Source organism: Corylus avellana, chromosome ca2, assembly GCF_901000735.1.
Source record: "Corylus avellana chromosome ca2, CavTom2PMs-1.0".
Taxonomy (NCBI): domain Eukaryota; kingdom Viridiplantae; phylum Streptophyta; class Magnoliopsida; order Fagales; family Betulaceae; genus Corylus; species Corylus avellana.
Window position 1 is genome coordinate 23,583,668 of NC_081542.1, and position 18,695 is coordinate 23,602,362.

The window sequence follows — 18,695 nt, forward strand, 5'->3', positions numbered from 1 at the left end:
TATATATATATGTTACTTTAAAAAAGAAAAAATTGAATTAAAAAAAAAATTGTTACTTAAAAAAAAAAAAAAAAATTTAGGCCCAATTTCAAAGTTTTGTCTAAGGCCCCAAAATATGTTGAGCCGGCCCTGATTCTACCTAATCAAAAAGCACAATTCTCTATTTTAACTACTCATTTTTTAATACCAACTCCAACAGATTCTTTATTTTATTAAATATTATTTTTTAATTTTTTTTTATATGCAACCGCTTTTGCATTATCTTGTAAATTGCAATAGAATTGATTCACACAGCATATCTGTGTGTTATTTTTATTTTTCCATTTTTAGTTTGTAAATTATATGCATACTATTCTTTCTTTTTTTTTTTTTTTTTTTGGAGTGTTTAGTGAATGAAAGACTTGAGTTTATGCTCGAATAAATTCGTGAAGAGAGAAGAGAGAGAAACGTTGAGGGAGGGAGAGAAGAGAGAGAAAATAATGTGAAAATAATATTATATTCAACAATCTAGTGTGCTATAGTGAATACCAATATAAAGTTATTCACTGTAGCAGTTAAGGTATAATAGCTAATAAGAAGCTATTATGTTGGAGCAAAAAAAATGACAAAAATAATTAAATGTAGCTAATATCTCCATTTTAGCTACACTGCTAGAGATGCTCTAAAAAGTGTCAAAAACAGGATTACATGTAAAAAAAAAAAAATAAATAAATAAATAACTTCGGGTCGACGCCGGATGGGGTCTAAAGCATGGGTGCATATGTTAGCTAAATGGGCTCTGGTTTCCTGAGATGGAGCATGTTGGACATTTGACGTAAAAAAAATGAAACTTCTGAAATAAAACAAAAAAGCCCATCGTTTGCCACTCTTCCTACCCATAAATACACACGTACCAACCTTCGTCCAACCTTTTGGCTGGAGGAGGTGGAGATGAGGGAGACGATGAGTAGATTCAGCCGACCAAACCGGTGATGAATCCAGCCCCACCAGCTGGACAGACCTTCTGGTTCGATATCCCTTCTGCCAAGTCCAAGCAGGCTGCTTGGGGTAGCTTTTTTAATTAGATCTACGCCTTCAGTGCCGTGGAAGACTTCTGGAGGTGAAGTCTCTTCCTTTTTTTCACTTTTATTATATTATTTTGGGTTTTTTATCTTCTGGGTTGTCTTTATTTTGGTGCTGAGAGACTGAAAGTTTTGGTTTTGGGGAGCAAAATGGAAAATTTTGATTTGGAAGAAAAAAAGTTTGGAAATTTATATTGTTTCTGTGCATAGTGATAGGGTGGTTTTGTTACTGTTTCTGTGCTAATGGATGTTTGAAGTAACCAACATATGTGGATCTGTGATTTTACTTGTGCTTGTGGTTTGCTGAGATGTCAGGCGGACTGAGAATTTTCCTTAAATTTGCGTAGGATAGAGGGTGGTATGTACTGTATACATTGTGTGCTGCACATTTGGTTGAAGCAGCGTGTTTATTTGGATTCAAAGCTTTCTCCCAGCGTGTTTATTTGGATTTAAAGCTTTCACCAACTTTTGAGGACAGTTTTGATAAACCGGTCATGATTTTTGTAGTTTGAATATCATTTTATTATATACTTCTGTTATGTGGTTAATTGTTCAAATGAGGGTAATCCGTATTGTTGGTTTTTTTTTTGTGTTTTTGCATTCTCATACTACATGTGTTTGGTAGATCTTTAAAGATCAACATCAGCTGGTTAAAGATTCTCTGTTGAAAGGAAACTTAGTATATGTTTTGGGTATAGATGTCTTTGTTTGGTTTGTGGATTTGCTGCTGAAAGACTTTGTTCAAAAAAAAGAAAAGAAAAGCAAAATAAAAGTTTGAACACCATCTTTTGAGGTCAGGTTGTTGATGTTTTCAGTTATGGTCTAATTTGAACGCAGATCAAGAGCGTTGGGTGCTCTCGCTCTCTCTCTCTCTCTCTCACAGCTAGAGAACAGCCCCTTGAACCTCTCTTGTCTTCCCTCTTTGCAACCCAAATCAAACAACTTTGCTTACCTTATCAAAACTCTAAAACCCCACATATTTCCCTGGACATTAGCCAACAAATAATTGATCAAAACAAGCCTTAAAATGTCCTGTTATTTGCTGCTGCCTCGAAAATTCTGCAACCTGCCTCTTTTTGCTAGAATCAATGTATTGGACTTAAAATTATATAGCTGCTGCCCCTAAACCACAATGTTATTTATATCCATGATATTGTCAAAATGAGATTGCTCTCTAAAAGTTTAAACTTTTGCAGCCATTGCTGACTCCATCCTAAATTGCTTGTCCAATTTTATGGATATCCATTAGATTGTCTCTATTGAAAAAGTCAATGAGCAGGATTTTATCACTTTCCTAATTTATGACCATATTGAAGTCATAATCATGAAAGTTCCAATCTTTATGGTAGTTTTGACAAGTTAGTGGGTGTAGTTTTAAAATTTATTTATTTATTATCTGGTTCTGAAACACTAATTTATGTTCCAAGTTTGGACTATGAAAGATGGACAAATAGTCTGGGAGGGATATCTTTATCATGGTGTTTGAGAAATATAACACAACCAATTACTCTAAGAGCTTAAATTGTTCAAACAGTGTGTATTGTGTATCTTGATATTGTAACTTTTAACCGAACACAAAAATTCAAGTCAAACAGGCTCATTAAAGTATCTTGAGCAATTAGACCAAAATAGCCTAGAAGCTCCATTAGATGAAGTGCCAAACAACAACATCCTTGTTTTTTACTTCATCTCAAAATGATGAAAAGTCATAGAATATGTTATAGTCAGTTCAAATAAAGCAGCACCTGAAGCTATTTTTTGCTTAAATTTCTAGTACCTATTCCGCCTCAGAGGACCACAAGTCCAAACCTATGGTTGAGTTTGGGCCACAGGTAGCTGATTCATGCCTCAAGATGAGATCTATCTGCCAAGAAACCAAACAGTTTCCTAATTTGCAGCCAAAAAATGTAATAGAAAATAATCCTGCGAGTTAAGAGCTCAGCTTGCAAGGTGGTGAGGTTTTTGAGTCAGATATTAGGTGTGGGTTATCCCTTTATCTTAATCCTGGGAATTTCATGAAAATATTTTCTTATTAGTTACTTTCATCGTCTGTTTAGATATGCAGTAGCCAAATTAGAACAAATACAATGATTTGAGGTTTTTTCTTATTTGGTTGTGGAGTGGTAAACTGAAATGAGAATGAGAATGAGAAAAAAAGTTGTGACTTGTTGGGTTCTTTTTTCGCCGAGAAATAAACTCTGAGACTTGGCCTAATGAACTGTAGGGGTTAAGAATGATTTTTTGTTTTTTTATTTTATTTTTTTTTCTTTCTTTCTTTTTGAGAAGTAAGAAAATGTATAAAATATGCCAAAAAGAGGCATAACCCATGTACGCAGTAGAAGTTCAAATCATTTTATGATATCTTTTACTTGTATTCATATATGAGTTATGTTACATGTATTTGCAGTTCAATATGTGGATATGATATTTTATGAATTACTGTTATATTACTTCAAAAGAGTATCTTGGAAAAGTACTATTTTTTGGCCAAGTTTTATTTCTTTCTACTATATTTGTCAAAGTCTGGAACTATTTGCTCATCAGATGAGCTGCTTTAAATATGATACCATAAATGTTGTTTTATGTTTGACTTCACCAAGAAAGCTAGGCTTATTGATCATAGTTCTTGTTTGCTGTGTTCTTTGTTAGGAGGACTAACACATTGTTGTAGATGACAAATTCCAGAGGATGCTAGAAGCAATGCATGGGCTTTCTTTCGACCCGAAGATCAGGTAGCAACTCTCAAGAGGATATTTTGTGCTAATATATATGAGCCAGCACCCACTTCCAACAGTCAACGAGTATGGCCAGACAGGTGATTGGTTTTGCAGCTTGATTTGCTGTCTAAATTGGAATTATAGGCTAGACCAAAAGGCCTCCATTTTGATGAGGAAATAGTAGTTTCAATTTGATATTGTGTATTTTCATTTTATGATGCAAAAGAATCGCGCCCTTAGAATTGGTTAAGAGCATTTACTTTCCAAATACCACAGTAGGAGCTGTACTTTTGTTTTTGTTTTTGTGAGTAATTAAAATTTTATAGAAAAAGTGCAAAGCCCTCGTACACAAAAAGAATACAAGAGAGCAGAGACCATAGGAACTAATTTGGGTTAACTTCCCAACATTGATGATCAAAATGAAAAGATAATCATATGCCTTCTAATAAATAAAGCTTCTTTATGATTGAATATTCTTGATAAACTTCACTTATCAAAAAAAATATTCTTGATAAACTTCAGGCTTAGTGTTCTCCCATTTTTTGATGCTATTAATTTTCAATGAGCTACTTATCACTACAGAACCCAACATACATAGATATGATATTTCCTTTGAACATTGTTATTGGAGTGTTGAGTGCTATGACTTGTATTGTGTGTGCCATACAGATCAACTCTTCGTTGGAGGTGGTTTTTTTACATCATATTTACTCACTTTTGTAATTTATACTAAGAGTTATATAAAAATTAAATATGCATCTTGGTATAGATTTATATATTGACTTTATATTATAAATATTTTTAACATATGGTATTGAATTTTTAATGATATCACAATCATACCTATCATAGGGAATTAAGCATGTGGCTTGCACGTGCCTTCCCAACCAATATTCAAAAGAACTAGCATGCGTGTGTCCACATACAACTGATTTTGGTCAATTTTAAGTGAAGCAAAGATTGTATTTATGCAAGAGAAATGATCTTTTTCCATCTGTTGTACATCTCTGTATAGCAGATTTGCAAAAGAAATGTAAAGCAGATGTACACCAGATCTCGTATATCTTGTCTCTTTATGCTATGTCACCAAGTGAACATGTATCATCTCTCTTTATGCTATGTTATGTCATGTATGCAGGAACCTGGCCCAGTAGTTAAGAATATTGATTTCTCTATCGCTCCAAATAGGGAACTTCACAATTTACAACAATATTACTATTTACAGATAGCAATAGATTTTACATTCATAAACAAAATTTCATTTCTCTTCATACAAAATGCAGCACTAGATTGTCTGCTTAATGTACTTCACGAGGCCAATCATAGGAGCAAGAAGACCCAATCATCATATCATATTCTTTTTGAACCCATAGACTGTCTTCTAAATCCACAGTTCTTGTCATCTGCCGAGAGGTGCACAACATCAGATACAGCTCTACCCGATGTAGAAAAGTATACTTGATGTGCTAGATATGTAGACAAGTATTAGATAGAAGAAGGTAACCTTTTGAAGCGAGGCTCGAAAAGCTTCTCTTTCTATTTCATGCCGCCGTTGCTGCTTCAGTTTTACTTCTACCTCATCAACTTCAGCCTTTTTCATTTGGGCTTTAATCTTGGTCATCTCTGCAAGTAAACATTCAATCCTATCAATGAAAGAGAAATGGTATATGGATGCCAACAACATAATACAAAACAAATAGTAATGCTGATAGATAAATAATAGTTACATTTATTTTTGTTTCTGAGCATAATAACTTTATACATAAGCTTTAGAAAATGAGTGCAGAAGAGAATTAGGAAAACTGAAAAGAGAATTAGTTTGATAGCATCTTCCCACAGGAAAATTGATTTTTATACATCTTGTGTAGATTTGTATCCATAAGAATTATGAAGAGAAGAAGAACATGATAATGAAAAGTTTTGCAATTATACCTAGATGGATGTAGCTTGTATATATAAATGTGTGTTGTAGTTTTTTTTATTGGAAATGCTCATGGATAACTATCAAAACACTTGAACTCTACAGTGTTTTTTTTATTGGATGATTATGTGTCAAAACCAGTTGAAGAGGGGCAGCTTTATTCAGCAGTGGCACATTTCTTCTAGTCTGGTTGATGAGTCAGACTAACATGACTGGTTGTTTGTGAGTGGTCTAGCCAAGTGGTTGATCTGTCTTACCCGCAAGATTGACCCCCAATAGCATTAGAGTTTTGCACCTAATGACTGGCTTCACTGCTATGAGCTGACGGTTAGGCTAATCCCAAGTGGATTTTCTCAGCTTCACGGACATGGTGATTTCAGAATTACTCTAAGGGATGTTTTGAATGTGAGCATGCACATTGGCACCATGTCACATGTCATGTACTCTGCATGATACATTTTAACCATGCATTTCTTTTTTCTTCAAGTAATAATAAAGTCTCATTGACATAGAGTTTATATATATATATATATATATATATAAGCATGGGTGTTCACTGGCGTGTTATTTGTTGCCAGGAATCTAGGCGTGTGACCCAGACAACATGTTCAAACTACATGGGAGTACTGGAGGAAAGCCATCAAGTGCATGTTAATTTATCACCATTCCACAGCCTTTCCTGTATATATCTACTGTTGTTTGTAAACTAGTGCCCCCATGTTTTTTCTTTTATTTTCAGATTTATTGCTCATTGTCCATTGAAGTAAGTAGGGGAAGGATAAAATGTAATGAAACTACAATAATCCATTTATCAAACTCTGTGTCTCTCTCTCTCTCACACACACACACACACACACATATATATATATATGAGCATTTCCAATACAAAAACAACAAGACAACTATGTTTCTATGTTTTGAAATGTGTGTGAGAGAGAAACGTGAGATTACTTTAGGAATTTAAAAAGGTAGGCTTTTAAGCTGAATAGCTTGACTTGACTTTAAACTGAGTGAGTGTGTTTCTAAAAAGAAAAAGACAAACTAGAATGCTGCCACCAACAAGCTGAGCATTATAGAAAAATAAAAAGGCTAATATGGTAAAATTAGCTTCAGAAATCAGACCAAAATAAAAACTAAAATTAGCATTTTCAATCCTTAAGCGAAAGCCTAGACTGTTTTTCAAACAAAAAATAGGCATCATTTTGAAATTTTTTGACCTGCAAGATGAAGAAATATTTCACATCCAACCTAAATTAGAGGTGAAATAGAAATTCTCAAAGTTGCTAACACCAAATTACTTTATGGTTTCATGTGACTACTAGTCTACCAATGCAAATCCTCCGTTTTACTTGTTTCAAACATAATCTATAGTAAGTATCAAGGTAAAAAAATTTCATCTCCCATTTTTTACTAAATCTGCATAAACTAAAATCATAAATCAAATGTTCAAAAATTTAAAAGTAAGCATCACTCCCTATGTTTGCCAAGTGATAGGTATTAATTAATCCCATCACTCCCTATGGTTGCCAAGTGAAAATTATTAATTAATCTCTATCACATATAATTGTGAGATCCCAAGTCTTTTAAATGGAAATTAATTTCATTTTATTTTATTATTTGGTCATGAGAAAATATCATATAAAACTTTCTGGTCATAGAAAGTCAACAAGGAAATATAGTATCCATTATACAACAAATAATAATCAAGAGCTTGTTTTGCAAAAACGAAGTGAAGCGCTTGCTCCTTAGGATCCTTACAAATACATATATCATATTGCACTTGACTTTTTGTAAGTAAATGAGGCGTTACAAGGGAGGGAGAAAATATTGAGTTGCTTAATTCACCTTTAAGCTGTATATTTTTAAATCTTTCCTTTTCCTGTTGCATCTTCAAAGGATTTGCTTTACCCTAATGACAAACAAGAAGATAACATATATGAGCAACTAAGAAAACATAGCACCAAAGGTATCCAAATGTTACATCATAATAAAAATCTTATCTTACATGGTCAAAAAGTGTCTTTTTTTGTGCTTTCAAAATAGTTTCTGCAAACCGATTCTTCATTATTGCTGCACGAAGAGCCTTCTTTGGTGACGGTTGTACATCAGAAACTAGACATCCTTGGGGAGCAACAACATCTGTGGCAACAGGTGTGTGCTGAGAACTAAGGCATGAGTTTTCATCGTCCAAACCACTTGTAGCCCCTACACATTCTCACCAACAAGTAGCCAATAATTAGATCATGGAGCAATACTAGAAAATATGACCTATTTATGGTAAAATATAAACAATTACTCACCATCAGAATTTAATTTCGAATTGCTCATTTGGGATACTGACAAGTGTTCTGTCAAGCATGCCTGTTTGAATGCAGGTTGGTTGAAAACCCAACCAGCTGGATGAGTCTTTTGTTGTTTCAAAGTGGTGGAGCACTTTGAAACCAAATTATGATCAAATCTTTGCTTCTTTACTATTTGATACTTGATCAAGTTTGGAGCCCCACGCTTGAGAGAGCTAGGCATAGAGGATTTTTCTTTGAAATTCACACCCAACTTCTTTCCACCATTAGACTTGCTAGGCATACCATTGTGCGACAACCCACATGATTTCATACCATGAGCGGTTTTTAGTCGTTTCGATGAGGGTTTGACCAAGCCCTTCTTCAATGCCAAGGATTCACTTGTACCCATAATGAAAAACTGCAAGAATTAAACAAGACCAGTTTTCAAGTGTTGGGGAAGGCAACAACCCATGCAAAAGATTTTTCAACAAATAAGCAACACAATAAATTATTTGTGGGTATGCAATTGATGCTCTTGTTTAGAAAATAATAATAATAACAATAAAGAAAGAGATAAATAATGAAATGTGATAGTGTAATTAATACAAGCTCAAAGTATGAGATAATAGTGTTCAATCTATGATACCATCATCAATGAGTAACTCCTAATGATGGTAAGCAATGGTTTCACTAATCTAAAAAGCAAAGCCCCTCCACCCCGTAACTTGAACCCAACACCACCGGTGCTACAGTTCTTGTGGGATTGCAAATCCTAATTTTTCATCTTGATGAGGTATGCCTCTGTTTCTTCCAACAAATTTTCCAATCTCTCAGATCTCGCACATCAGTAAAGCCAAAAAAAAAAAAACGAAGCTCATGGTCCTAGCATAAGAAAAGCTCCAAACGACACAACACACTATAATTTAAAATTTTGCCTCCTATTTCTTTTCCCCCGAGAGACCGAGAGAGATCGTTTCTCTCAAACCCTAACCCTAACCCTAACCGTAATTCAAGCCCCCGTTCGTTCCCGTCGATTATTATTAAAAAAAATGCGAGAAAAAACAAAACACAAAAAACGGGGGGTAGGTTTTGAGCTTACCCCTGTATTTTGATGGCCGTGCGTCAGAGATGCAAAACAGGAGTGAGAGGGAGAGAGAGAGAGAGAGAGCAGATCGGGATCGGGATCGGCGATTCACAACGCAGTGATCGGAAACGGCGATAGGTTGTGAGAGAGCGAGAGGAGAGATCGAGTGAGAGAGAATGAAGTGAAGTGAGAAAGTTGGTGTTCTGTTTTTAAGACTCGAGAGTTTGAATTCGAATAGGAAGGCTTTTATCCACGCGTCAGGCAGTGATTGGGTAATGAGGTATTGGGCCCCCGTACGTAGCTTTGGTCCGAAACACCCAGTCAAAATGACTAAGGCGCGCGAAAGAGCTGGGAACGTGGGAACCAAGGCATGTGGAACGACGTGTAGTTTTAAGAGCATTGCAATCTACTCTTCAGGAGGAATCTTTATTAATAACAGAAAAACAGTCGTTTAACATTTTTTTTTTAATTTCAAAATAATATCTATAACTCTCATTTTTTTTAAAAAATGTAGTGTACAAATATATCCTTAATACAAGTTAACTACATTTTTGTTACTTTTAATTAAAACTCATAAATAGGTCAATAGTTTTAAGATTTTAGAGTATATGTCAATGTAAGTTAGATCAAACTATGGAGTATATTATGTCCTTTTCCTTTGTTTTGTTTTGTTTTTTTTTGTTTTTTGTTTTTTTGTTTTGTTTTTTTCACTAAAATTGTCTACTTCTCCCCTTAAATACAATATGAAAAAAAAAAAATATACCTACCTACTTTTTTTTTTTTTTTTTTTGAGAAATGATATTTTTATGTTTCTTGTACATCTTCAGTACATCCCTTTTTCTAATTAATCATTAAATCTGTATGATCTACATGTGAAAAATGTGCAAAAGATGTAAATGTAACGTGTCTCTGTTTTTTTTTTAGAAAAAATAATGGGAAGTGACGAATATGATCCATTACTTTTTGTGCTTTATTAGTTGGCATGCATATATATTTACGTAAAGTACATATTTATGTATATGGATTTTTTTTTTTTTTTAGGGAAAACTTTACTTTTTTCCCCCTGAACTTTCAAAACCTCTCACTTTGAACCCCTATGTCAAATTTATCCATTAATTTCTAATAGTAGGCTAGGAAAAGACTAAAATGCCCTTGGTTTTATTTTTATTTTTTTAAAAAAAGCAATAGACCCATGGGTTAGGCTTGACCCACACGGGTCAAGCCTAGACCTACGCGGGTCAGGCCCTGGGGGTGGGTGCGACTCCGTGTGAGCCACCCCAGGGCCTGACCCGTGTGGATCAAGCCTGACCCCCTGGTCACCTCACTTTCTTTTTTTTTTTTTTAAAAAAAAAAAAGAATTAAGGGTAAATGTGGAATTTTATTAAAAAGTCAGGAATATAAGCATTATTGTCTCACATTAAACAATTAAAAACTGACGGAGAGATCCAAAGTGAGAGGTTTTGAAAGTTTAAGGGGTATGTCAAAAATGGTGATAGTTCATAGGGGCAAAGTAAAGTTTTCCCTTTTTTATTTATCATAAAAGTCACCTCTTATTAATGAAAGATTAGCATCTATATTTATATTATTTTTCATTTTTATTTTTTTATTACTTTTAATAACGAGATCTATTATCTTTTTTTGCATATCCTCATAAATTTAGAGTATGTACGAGTTCTTCAATTTATGGCATACCATACGATCATTTATATAAATGAACAAATGCATATTTTCACTATGTATATAGCAATAGTATGATTTGCACCCTATTGCATGCAAAGGGGACTTTTTATAATTGATCAGGATTCTTGCACTTAAAATGCCCGAATTGCTAGCAATTCAAGCCCTAAAAGTATAGGGAATCTTTGTTCTTTTACAAATTTCTATCTAAAAAGCTCTGGACATGAAAAATTGTAGAATCCCTAAGAGGAGAGGGGCTTTTTAACCCAAAAAACTTGTTCGGATAATAGGCCCATGCTCGGCCAAGGAGAGGATAAAAACTAGTTACAAACCTGTCTAATAAATTGTCAAGTGTCTGTTAACATATGAGTAATTCAAACCCTAAAATATAGGGGATCCTTGTTCTATTACAAATTTCTATCTAAAGAGTTGAGGACATGAAAAATTGTAGAATCCCTAAAAGGAGAGGGGCTTGTTAACCCAAAAAACTTGTTCGGATAATAGGCTCATGCTCGGCCAAGGAGAGGATAAAAACTAGTTACAAACCTGTCTAATAAATTGTCAAGGGTCTGTTAACATGTGAGTAATTCCAACCCTAAAATATAGGGGATCCTAGTTCTGTTACAAATTTCTATCTAAAGAGATGAGGACATGAAAAATTGTAGAATCCCTAATAGGGAGCTTTCTACCCGAACAACTTGTTCGGATAATAGGTCCATGCTTGGCCAAGGAGGGGACAAAATTTAGTTACAAACCAGTCTAATAAATTGTCAAGTGTTCATTAACACGTGAAAAAAAAAAAATAATAATGCTAATAAAAAACATATGAAAAACACATGTTATTACAAAAATATGTAGCTAATTTCTGTCCATAAGGAAGCCATATCATACTTGGTGCCAAACATGCCCTGTCTGGGACCCACACCAATTGTACAGACAAAAACTTTCCCGCCATTTGGGGGCACAATCACTCACATTGTTTCGCTTCATAAAACCCTCTCTCTCCCTCTCTCTGTAAATGCTCTAGTCTATAATCCAAGATTAGGGGCAGTTTGGTAGCTGCTAAGTAAAGCATCTGGTCCCCAGCTCAAACCTCGTACAGGTTGAGGAGCAACATGGGGATTCAGGGGCTGTTGCCGCTGCTGAAATCGATCATGGTGCCAATCCACATCAAGGAATTGAACGGCTGTTGTGTTCCGGTCGACACCTACTCTTGGCTCCACAAGGGTGCCTTGTCTTGCAGCAGAGAGCTCTGCAAAGGCCTACCCACCACCAGGTGTGTTTAAATACATACTTAGATTTCGTAATTTATTTGAACGTGTCAATGGTTTTGTCAAATTTTCGAATATGGGTTTTTCTTGGCAAGTGCCCAAGTAACGAAAAACATCTCTTTTGCGTAATGTAGTGGAGGATTTCAATGATTTATTGAATTGGGATGATTGTCTTATTGTCTCGGGCATTTGATGCATTTTCAAACGCCGCAAACCTAAAATCAACTCTCGCACAAATCTCTCTGCTCTTTTATGGGTTTGGATTATCTGCCAAGAGGGCTTGGGGGGAAGAAATGGAAAATGGGTTTTGTTGAAAAAGATAATTTTGTTGAATTTTTTCTGCTGCGGAGAGGGCTCATCATTTATTGTCCTGAAACGCGCTATGGTGATTTCACTAAACAGTACTATAGCGAGCAACCTTTCATAACCTTTTATCCTCTTTGGGAATGGGGTAATGTTTATCTCAACCCGTTTTGCACATAACTCAGTTAAGCCAACCACTTGCAATCGGCTATATATAAGCCAACCAAAATGCTTTTGGTTGTGAGCAGAAAGAAGTTTTGTGGTTTCAACTGGCTCGCAGATTTGTTTTCGTCAGAAGTCATTAAATTCAGTTGGTGAATTATTAATCTTTTTGATGTATTCCAAATGTTGATTGGCTCGATATAGGTGATTAAGCACTTGAGGTACAGCACTGTTTCTGTTCCTCCATTATATGAAGAATCATTCAAGAAAGCAATATTGACTTTCCAGCATCAACGGGTTTATGATCCTATCAATGAAGAACTTGTACATTTGTCTGACATATCTGATAATGTTGGAGATGATTTGGACTTCCTAGGTCCATATCCTTTATTTACAACTCTGCCTTTTAGTCTAATTCTCTGCACATTTTTGCTCTAATAGTTGAAATGCTAGAAATCCTTCCTTGACATGGGATACATTGATATCACAACATACAGCGAAAGGCATAGCAGAAGGTGATCTTGATCCATTTACCAAAATGCAGTTTCAGGTACATCCTCTCTATCTCTCTCTCTCTCTCTCTCTCTCATTTTCAAGGGCAGTTGCTTTGACATTCTTTGTACAATTAATTAGGTGACCTGCTTTCACTTGTGCTCCAATTAGCCTATGTTGGAAAGAGAGAAGAATAAAAAGTATAAATGGAAAAGTACTCAGAATAGAAAGAGGAAGATTTTAAGGGATAGTTTCTTAAGAATCGTATTAACTAAGGGAGAGTTTGTTGAAAATCATATTTAACTAAGTACTTGTACATGTGCATTCATAAACACAAACACATTATGTCTTTAATTAATCTAAATCCATACTGTTACTTCAAACTTTATGACCGGGCTTAATCTTATATCCTGGTCTATATAATCCAATATAAGTGAATCAATTAGAAAGTGCAAGTCTTGTATCTTGTGTATGATAGTTAATCTTCTTTTCAGTCTGTCGATATCCCTTGTTTGACTATAATCTCTGTTTTATCCATCTGCATGACTTCATGACTTTTCTTTTTCTTTTTTTCATGCTTCAATATTTTAGGTTGATGTTTCTCAAGCACTGAGGTGTCACCAAACTCTTTTTTATTCTCTGTGGGTATTAGAATGCTGTTATATATCCAATTAATTCTCATCTCTCAGCACATTAGTTAGTTTTATCTTAATTACAATCGAGAAATGTTTGTTGAACAAGTTCTGAAAATGAACTATTAAGTGCTGGACGTGTAGTTTATAAATGATATTAATATGGCAAAGCAGAATAGTGAGAACTTTCAACTTTGTTTTGATACCTATATGGTCTATTTACGGCATTAGAGATGAAAATTTTACTTTTGACTTGGGGAATTGAACTAATTAATTTTGTTACACTTTGCTTAAAGTTTGCTCCTCACTACTTGTGATTGTGCTCGACTTGTCAATCTTTTGACAAACAGGGAGAGAATGTTAGTGCTGACACGGTGCTTAACAAAAAAATCCCAAAGTAAACAATTTAATCCTGATAGCATGAAGAAAAAGCTAGATTTGCCGGTTCAGAAGAATCTCTTGACTAAGTATTTCTGTATCCTTTGAAACCCTTTTTTCATGGCTTTGATCATATCATTCTTTCTTTCATTCTTTTCTTTTTGTTTTTGGTTTTTTTTGTTTTTTGTTTTTTTAATTTTTTTATTATAAGTTACATATCAGATTTTAAAAATTAGGTACAGGAGTTTCTATATGTATCCTGCCATATGTTTTCTGGTTCATGCTTTAGAACCAAAAAATGCTAGGAGCTTGTCTTGTGATGCGGGATCACTTCCTGTAGAGATCTGGGCTGTATCTACCATTTTCTTGGAACTAATTTAGACAAACTTTCTATTTTTCTTTGCATGTAAGCTGCTGGTATGTCCTACTTTTGTATTTGGACAAATTATAGGTAATTTTTGCTGTCTTAAATTCATCCAACAAAGTTCACAAATAATGGTTTCACAAATAATGGTTTTAAGGACAAAACAGGTATCAGCATGTGATCTATGGCAGAAAAGGACATTATATTAGGGAGGTTAGAGTGTAAAAACTAAGTAATGGTTTATAAGTTTATGGCACCACTGAGCACCAAAGGTTTCCGTTACATTTTTGTTCTAGTAATTCAATTTTCCTTAACGTTTAAAGGCTTTGCATCCCTTGAAGTAAAGAGAAAATTCAGGGCCCCACGAACGTCACCTAATCATCCACTTGATTCCAAGGAACACATCACGTTGGAGGCTGCTGCATGTAAAATGAACTGCTTGCCAGCATCCCTGCTTGACTCCGTAAGCATGGCCACTGTTTCTCATGCTGACAACCTTGTGAGTGATATGAACGGGAGTGGTGACAAACTTCAGTTGAATATCACTTGATAGTTGATTGTTAAAATCTTCTTAGATCGAACTTTGATATAATAAGTTAATTTCTTTTTCTTTCTGTCGGTAGAAGATGGTTTCACCACTGAGATTCCAAAATTTTCAGAATCTCCAACGTATGGTAAGGCTATGGTTGCCTTAAGATCTACATATTCAATGACGAGTTTACATGGTACTCACTTACTTGAATATTGATTCATGTAAAATGTATGGTGTCTGAGACAAGAAATCCAGAACAAACTCTACAGCAACCCAGGTATTCAATTCATAACCCTTGTACAACATTGATTAAGGAGCATGAATGTAAGAATGTTCCGGATGCAGTTGAGGGCGAAACTGAGACAGGTACAAGAAAGGTCGTCATAAGAAGTTCTTACTTTCAGCATAAGTCTGAAAACCAGAAGGACCCAAACAATATACAAGAGAAGGTCAAGGCTGATGATGTCGTTGATACATATGAGAATAACATACCCGAGGATGCTTTTTTCAGAAATAATGATATTAAGGACAAAGTCATGAAACGGAAGACCTCGTCAAATGACTGGTCTCAAAAAGTGGTACTCTCACTTTATTCTTTTAGTTATGTTGTGATGGCACCTTGAATAATCTTTCTACTCTATTATTTAAACTGCTTCGGGAAAATGTGCAACCCAAGCAAAGGCGTACAGATGCACCTCTTCTTGATAATGGTTTGTATCAATGTCAAGAGCTATTAATGAACTCTATCTGAGATGTAAACTTTATTTATTGCTTTAATTTTATACTTTTCATTGAGCTGTAACTCTGAATTCTTTGTTTTCAAGTCTGTGCTTTACTAAATTAGACTTATGTGATTAACGTATTTAAGCATAGATGTGATTGTTTGATCTTATGCTTGTTGTCTTGCTATATGAAGCTTTCTTTCTCGTTCAATAAGTTCTTATTTTATTTTCAGTTGTCATTCATTTTTATGTTGGTACATTTGAAACCTGTTATGGTCCCAGAGTACATCTATAAATGCTGAAAACATCTATTTAGTTTAGTTAAAAGCTATTTCTTTTAGTGAAGTCCTGCTTTAGGTTAATATACTGTCAGCTATATGCAGTAATCCCTAGAACTCGGTTCATGACAATATGTGAGAATTATGGGACTTCTGTTTAAAGGAATCATTATATGGCATAATGTTACGTTGCTTGCTTGCAAATGTGCTCGTCTAATGTGGCACATTCCTCTTATCAGATGAGCACCACTGATATATGCAATCCTCTTATCTTTGCACATACGATAAAAGGAATCCTTCAAGACTCATCAGCTTCTAGAATAATTCCTATTTGCATGATAGCATAAGATAAGAGGAATGGACATATAATTACGATAATAACGTCATTGATGTTGAAGAATAGAAGCTACCTTTATGTTGATTGATCAATGAATGCACATGAATTTCTTAAATGATGCCTGTAGTCAGGGTTGCGGCAGTGATCCATCAAAGAAAGCTTAAAATGGTACAACAAATGCAAGGTGGCTGGATTGATATGGTCCGTTCTATCATTGACATTGTGCAGGCCAGGGAAAGAACCATCTAATAGGAAGTTCGTTGCATTTGAGTTTGGGCTGGGAGTTATTACCCTGATCAACTAGCATCTAAGATATTGAACATCTGCTATGATGAAGGTAGAAATGATAATAGAGAAACTTGTAATAAAAAGAGATAGTGAAGAGATATCCTGTTTAGGAATATAAAAGGGATGAAAAGGATGCGGTGTATTGTATGGGAGGATAAACCATCTGGATGAGTACTTAAATAAAAAGAATAACTAAAGAGAGGATGGGAATCATATGCCTTTACAGAAACTGAAAGGGACGGAGAAGGGCCTTAAAGGCATATGATGGAGAGACCAGAGAGAGAAATGAGAAGCTTCAGCTATCAGATTAGGAGGCAATACAGTAAAGCAAACTATAGAGAAATGTAAGGCACTGTTTGCATTGAAAAAAAAGAGAAAAATAAAAAATTAATGAATGGCTGTCATTATGCATGGCATTAGACAGGTATAAGTTTGTGGTTTGTAAGCACATGTTGACTTAGAGACCTGAAAGAACAGATGTTTTATTTCTTTCTAGGATTTTCATGCAAACAATATTCATAATATATAATCATAGATCAAGCAATTTCTTTCATATGGTTGAAATTAAATTTAGGTACATGGTTGCATAAACCAGAATTTGATTTTAGAGGTATATTAAGGTTCTGTAAGTTGATTTGTGTAGCTAAGTTGTTTTCTTATTGAGTCATGCCTTTGTTGCTAAGTACCTAAGGCTGGTCTGAGCTAGATTTTCTTAACATAGTAGAAAAGACATCTCGTATGTTTTTTTTTTACTCTGGATAATTGAGCCCTTAACCTTGACAAAAACATTTGATATGTTTCATTCCTTTTAGGTCACTCTGTTCCTGACTTCAGCAAAACATCTACAGAGACAAAAGCTGCAGAAGGAAAGTTTGGATCCAACATTTCCCATTTAAACCGTTATTCTGAAATAGCAGAAAAATCAATGGAAAAATTCATTTCAGTAATATCATCATTTAGATGCTCCTCATCTGGTTCTCGCGCCAGTGGTTTCAGTGGTCTCCGTGCTTCTCTAAAAGATGTTCGGAATACTTGTACCAATAGGTAATATACCTTAAGCGTGATGCCAAAGTTTTATTGCTCTTCTGACTTTTATTACAAGCATCATGATCTTTAACTTGGTGTATTTTCATTGAAGGCCAACCATTGGCAGAAGACTTTAGCCAATTTGCATATGTACCGAAGACCCGGAAAACTGAATTAGCATCTCGCAGAGGTTGAATTTGGATTGTGTTTTGCATAATGTTTTTCGCCGGGATCCATCTCAGTTGCAACAGGAGCTTTAAACTCAATTTGTTTATCTATCTACTATTGCTGTTTTCTTCTATTTTTATTGATTACTATTTCCTTCTGTTTAGGGCTCACTTGCCTCAAGGACTAGTTGAAAATTACTGGAGGTTTGGTTACACTGCCACCTGCCTGATTGATGTGTTTGTGTTTTTTAATCATATTTTTGTAATTTTAAACGTTTCTCTTGCTCTTGTGCTTTAATTTGTGCAAAATTATTTCTAATTGAAACAATACAAAATTAAGTTGATTTCTCTACAGTTGCCATTGTTCACCTTTATTGTGTTCAAATGTAAAAGATTCGTTGCAGTTCATGTTATGCCATGTTCCATATATTATATACAGAGGATAGTGTCATCATTGAAAGCAAAATCTGCATTTCAGCTGCTTGTTATCAACATTTTACCATTAACGTGATAATGACTATCCCAGAGGTTTTTCTCATTGAGCAATATCACCATAAATAACATGAGAAAACTACATGCAACAATTAGAGCAGTCTATGCTCAATTGGTCCTTTCATTATTTTGATGTTCTTTTGGATTCAATAATAGTTTTTGCGACATTTCCATTTCAATTCCTTGCCACATTTGAACAAGAAACTTATCAAACTGCTCATTGTTCAATATCAGTAGAAAAATTATGAAATTGTATCATTAGACAAGCGATCATTAAAACTAATGGACATATGAAATGAACACTACTGTGGTTGTACCACAACTAGATAGGCACTTGAGGCACACCAACTTTGGAGTTTGATTCCAAATTGGAGTTTTCATAAAGTTCATTGCAGTGCTAATTAACTTGCGCATATTCTCACTAATTAACTTGCACAAATTCTTTTTTACAACATAAAGAGCAAAAACGTGATGAAAATATACTAAATTCTCAATTAAAATATATCATT

The 18,695-nt window shown here is 34.7% G+C and overlaps 4 long non-coding RNA genes across 4 annotated transcripts in view; all 4 read left to right on the plus strand.

Moving 5' to 3' along the window:
- The window catches only part of LOC132170477 (uncharacterized), a 9,663-nt gene extending 3,148 nt beyond the window's left edge, over positions 1-6,515 (plus strand). Inside the window, exon 3 of the long non-coding RNA XR_009438962.1 lies at positions 6,278-6,515. This is a non-coding gene — a long non-coding RNA (uncharacterized LOC132170477). The remainder of the gene's footprint in view (positions 1-6,277) is intronic.
- LOC132170478 (uncharacterized) lies at positions 899-3,877 on the plus strand. Its single transcript, XR_009438963.1, has 2 exons — positions 899-1,099; positions 3,711-3,877. It is a non-coding gene; the product is annotated as an uncharacterized LOC132170478 (long non-coding RNA).
- Positions 6,516-11,769: 5,254 nt separating the features above from the next.
- Positions 11,770-14,068, plus strand: LOC132171343 (uncharacterized). The gene is made up of 4 exons (XR_009439024.1): positions 11,770-12,018; positions 12,683-12,775; positions 12,920-13,028; positions 13,953-14,068. It is a non-coding gene; the product is annotated as an uncharacterized LOC132171343 (long non-coding RNA).
- Positions 14,069-15,054: 986 nt separating this feature from the next.
- LOC132171342 (uncharacterized) lies at positions 15,055-18,043 on the plus strand. Its single transcript, XR_009439023.1, has 3 exons — positions 15,055-15,454; positions 17,314-17,545; positions 17,640-18,043. It is a non-coding gene; the product is annotated as an uncharacterized LOC132171342 (long non-coding RNA).
- The last annotated feature ends 652 nt before the right edge of the window (positions 18,044-18,695 follow it).